Consider the following 5,538-nt stretch of genomic DNA (forward strand, 5'->3'; position numbering starts at 1 on the left):
ATCCTGTACTTGGAGTAGTTTTTTACACGTAAGTGTTTTTTGGGGGATACTATCTACTTCGGGTGATTTGTAATATCTTCCCGCGTAAAGTTTAAAGGGACCCCCAATGTTTTGGTCTTGGGTTTGTTTTCCCTCAGAATGCCTTTGGCTCAATCGCACCTGGCGGATTCCATCATCGGGTATTATCTAATCAAAACAAAAACATTGCGTTCGTGCCCATAATAAAATAAAATAAAAATACGCTCTGTTGCGTTACAATATGTGTATAAGTTTATCGAGCAACAACCAATAACCTATGAAGTGCTTAATCGACTTACCGTCGCAATGCGACCCCAGCTACCTTCTCGCTTTCCGGTTATAATGTACAGGACTTTATAACATATTTTGTATATGTACACTAATCACGGTACAGCAACGCGCCGATCCAGCAGTTGGTTTGAGAGCTTGAGCGTGACGCACGTGCTTAACTCACTCCTATATCTGTTAATTAAATATATCATCTTTCTTATTATTATTGCCAGAATTGGAGTGTTATTATTTGATGAGCCCTCGTCTAATACATCGTACTGGTTCCCATCAAATTGCCACCCTGCTTAGAAGCTACACTCTCGCATTGATTGGTACAGTTACGCCAATGCTCTCGAAAGATTAGTTATTGTTGAGTCGAAGCCGACGTGCTCGAATCTGCCGTGGAAAGAAAGTCTCGACCAATCAGAATGATTAGTTCTCGAATTTGACTATTGTCAAAGCAGTCTGTCCTGGGACACCGATCGAGGTGCATCGAGCTGGCTCGCGCTTCCGTACTATCTGTTGATAGTTTTTCTAGCTGTATTTCCTATACGTTATAGAAAGTTCTCGCTTGTGTAGTTCTAACGTTGCTCTCTCTCTCTCTCACTCACACGATTCTGCGTTTGTTCGGAGGTGCAGTGCTCCCCTGTAGTGTAGTGCCCATCTGAGTGTCCCCTGGATACAGTTCTCAGCCATCACGAATCAGCTGAATCAGCTTCGGTGCGGACTCCTAATTTATTAATTGGTGAAAAGTATTCGATTTTATAGCTCTGATTCGTTCTGCTACATTCTCGATCAACTGCTCTGTGTTGCCGTCAATATTTACCTAATGCTTACTCCTACCCTTTCTACCTGAATCCAGCAGCCTGGGCGGCCGTGAATTTTGCTGATTTTACGCAACACCAAAGATTAGCACCTACGTTTCTCGATTTTACGAGTCTCAAAAAATCGACAGGATCCGTTAGGCTATCGTATTTCCTGATTGGTTCCGTCGGAGCTCTCAGTAGTATAAGTTTGGGGGTTTTGAATATAGATTCCTGCACCGATATAATACCGACACTCCAGAGCCTTCGAAGGTGGGTGTCCGTGCTAAGTTGCCGTCGTGAGCTCTACGATTTCTGAAAGTGACGTCATCAGGACCCTCGATTCCAAGAATTTTTGCTCGATTCCGGGAATTTTGCGTCACATTCCGGGAATTTGGCGCTCGATTCTAGGAATTACGCACGATCGAGAACCTTCTAGAACATTCTAGAACCTTCTAGAACATTCTGGAAGCTTCGATGATTCGTGTCCGTGCTAAGTCGGGAAGGTTCGCTCCCAGAGCCGGCGGTCCTCTCGCTCGACGTTTTGAGACAGCCCCTTGCCCCCCAACCCGGAAAGCCATCCAGAAGCTTCGACGGACCCGTACACGTGCGTGCAGGTTTCGGACGTCAGCCCTCGGTCCGTTTGACCTCGAACGTTATCTCGCAGAATTGCGCAGCATCGCTGATGCAATCCTCCAGGAATTTTTCCAGAACTTTTGTCCGTAACTTCATAGCGCAGGCTAGTGCGTAGCATCGGTGAATCAGAGAGAGAGAGACGAGCGGCATTCCCTTTGAGCGCAGTGCCGGAAAGCGGTTTCGGCGACTTTTGCGTCGAGGTTGATTCCAGGAAAAACGATACCCTTCCATGCAGGTTTCGGACGGCAGGCGATTCGACCTCGAACGTTATCTCGGAGTGGTCGCGCGTCAGCCTCCTCATCCCACTGAGAATCCCCCATCCCCCGATTCGTCAGTTTCCTCATCCCACTGAGAAGCTTCGCGAATTCCCCATCCCCCAGCCTCGTGCGAGAGCACCGGCGAGTTCAAAGTCATCCATGTATCGGTTGTTCTAATGCGCAATACCGAATGTTATCTCGCAGAGTCGTGCGTCGAGAATGCGGGCCCTCATCGCCCCGAGGTGTCAAATTACTCGTAAGCGCGCGCGCGCGACGCAACTTCGTCGTCGTCGTCGGCGGAGGGCTGAGGAATATTCCGGAAGATGCATGAACCTTGACATCGAATCTCTGTAGGCGATTCGATTCCTAGAAATCTGCGAAACCTCCCATCCCCATTTTTTAACCCTTGATAGTTTCCTATAAAATGAGGAGCTGAACGTACCTTCGTTAGTTTGCTGCAACAATTTGGCTGATACTGCATAAGAGGAAACAACGTGAGTTCGAGTACAGTTACTGTTAAGGAATATGACAGAAGTCAAACAGTTGATCGAAGCTAGAAGAGGTCGTAAAAATCTCCTAATAAATTTGAAGAAATTCGATATTAATTGACGCAATGGACTTCTCGACAATTAACAAAGTGGCTCGTTTGGACTCATTTCTTCCACGAAAAAGTTGGCGGAATTAGAGATTCAAAAGGAATACAAGATTAGTTGTATTCGGAAAATTGAAACAAAATACGGAACGAGAGTAATCGTCGCCATTGAAAACAGCTTCTCGACATTTCTACCAGCGAGGGTGTCTAAAATCTTGAGAGACGATAACAATTTGTTCCAAAACATGGTGCGTGCTGCCGACGAAGATCGACTCCTCATGCGCTGTCTCGGTGGGCAGTATAATCAGATTGAATTTCAATGTTTGTAATCGTGCTCTTAATACTATGTATACGTGTTAAATAAATATATACAATTTGTTATTATATCTTATGTCTTTATTCACAATCACAAAATGCATTCCAACAACAACCAATTCCTTGATAATTTAACGTTTTCCATCGAACATTGGAAATGGGAGGCATGATGGTGCGAACAGCGAGTGAGTAAGTTCTTTCGCAGATTTTGCAGCGAAGGGCATCCCAGATCCTATCTCCCAGATCCGCGATGTGTTCGGTTCATTCAATGAAAGCTCCCAACCAAACTTTCTTCTCCAATCTTTTTACATAGATCTTAGATGCATTTTGCAGAATAACTCGAAGAATGTTTCTAGCTTGATTGTAAGCAATGTCCTCAGCGCTCCAGGATATACCATGAAAATTGCGCTCCAACCATAAATTTATACTTTTATATTTAGCCGGTAGATGCTTCCATGGACAAGGCGGTTGAAATAGGAACGTTGCAGGTTCGGAGAAATTGTTGTCGACTCCAATCACGGATAGCTCCTTCAGGACGAACTCGTTCGAGGGTTTCTTGAAACCTTGTACGTCCACGATAAATTCCATTTTTTTATGAACTGCACAGGGGCCACGATTAAAGCGTCTTTATACCAATTTCTTCACGCCACTACTGATCGGGTTGTATTTCACTATACGATCGTGCAGGATCAGGCAGAATGCCGATGTATCGGCAGGGAAATTGTCTTGCGCTTCGAATTCCAGACGAATATCGACGGGTCCGAGTTTGAGTGACTCGTTTTGTTTGGAGCAATCGATAACGATCAATGGAGCGTACTCGAGAAATTCATTCTTCTTAAGCAAAGGCTCGGGATCCTTGTCATAGTACGTAGCTTGAAAGTTTACATACATCTCGTAGAGCAGGGCAAACTGATTATGATCAATGTCAAGATTCAGATTTCCATAGGGATAACATTGCGAATTCAAAAGGAGCTTAACGTCTCTGATGTTGCAGTGGTCAAAGTGACTAGCGTTCTTATTTTTCTTATTCTTTCTGCTCGTCTGAAAACCCAGTATCACGTATCGTGGTTTCTCCAACTGAGTCGACGTCTTGACGGTTCACACGTGTTTCGAAGTGGTGGGGAGTAGAGGGTACTCGTACAGCTCCCAGGTATGGAAGCTCAGGGAGATGGGTGCATCCCTCTCGATGAATTTCAGCAGTTGTATTTTTCGTCGATCCGACACCTTTACGTACGGTATCAACCGTTCCAATTTGTGAATTACGACTTTGCATTCTTCCGCAGCAGTTTGCATTATTGCATTGACATCGCTCTTTGCTCTCGTCAGAATCAACTCGTGTTTAGCGTTAACGATGATCTTGCGATAATCTTCAGCGAAACCCAGTATCATACTCAGCGGAATGGATACGTCGAAGTAACCATCCGCATTGGTCAACTTCTCCCGTTCTCTGACGTCGAGCCTACCGGCGTTCTCCATCAAGGATCGTTGGCCGGGATTCAGGGGAACATATCCCTTCATAAGACTCGTGAGTCCCACGTTCTTGTTTCGATCGATCTCTATAGCATTCATTTCGTATCGAATCTCCTCGAAGAGATGGCAAATGGCATTGTTTACCAGAGTCGTGCTCGCAGTCGCTGTGGACCCATCTTCCTTGACCAGCTTTCCATACACGTGCAGCGAACTTTTGCTCGGTAGTAAGCATAGGTCTTGATGTTGAACGGAGATTCGAACCTCGTCGCTGTTGTTGAACGTTGACGAGGCGTAAGGTTGATGCGCATGCGTTTCATAGTGTGCTATAGATTCATCGAAGACGATCGGTGTCTGAATGTTCAGCGTTTCTTCCTCCATGGTACGCGGCAGATGAAAAGAACGCAACAGAACAAACGCTTTACTTTCCTCTCGTGACCTTAAATCCTAGATTTTCCAGAAACAAGACGTTTCGACGTGTTAGCGCCTTGAGAAGCGGTTGACGACTCATCCCCCTTTGGCATATCGGCCCACTATTATAACCATTGACGATTTGGTAGTAAGCATAGGTCTTGGTGTTGAACGGAGATTCGAACCTCGTCGCTGTTGTTGAACGTTGACGAGGCGTAAGGTTGATGCGCATGCGTTTCATAGTGTGCTATAGATTCATCGAAGACGATCGGTGTCTGAATGTTCAGCGTTTCTTCCTCCATGGTACGCGGCAGACGAAAAGAATGCAACAGAACAAACGCTTTACTTTCCTCTCGTGACCTTGAATCCTAGATTTTCCAGAAACAAGACGTTTCGACGTGTTAGCGCCTTGAGAAGCGGTTGACGACTGATCCCCCTTTGGCATATCAGTCCACTATTATAACCATTGACGATTTTTCTATTATAAACGATACCGATTATCGCATGGATCTGACGTGCAGCCTGATCGTTATGACTTCTCCTTGAAAATTCACCAGATCCCCGTCTTGATCGACTATTCGCAGCTGCAGGTGATCTATCGTCTTGGTAGCGATCGGTAGATAAATGACGTGTGATGGCACCTCTATGATCTTGTATCCGGGTGGCACGACCGGAAAGAATTCGTGTATGGTGTGCACTTTACGTTCGTTGATGTAAGCGCCAGTCGTGACGTTGCATTCGACTCGTAGGGCGTTCACCTTGAGAATGG

This window comes from Cephus cinctus, unplaced genomic scaffold, assembly GCF_000341935.2.
Source record: "Cephus cinctus unplaced genomic scaffold, Ccin1 Ccin1_scaffold0962, whole genome shotgun sequence".
NCBI classification, from domain to species: Eukaryota; Metazoa; Arthropoda; class Insecta; order Hymenoptera; family Cephidae; genus Cephus; species Cephus cinctus.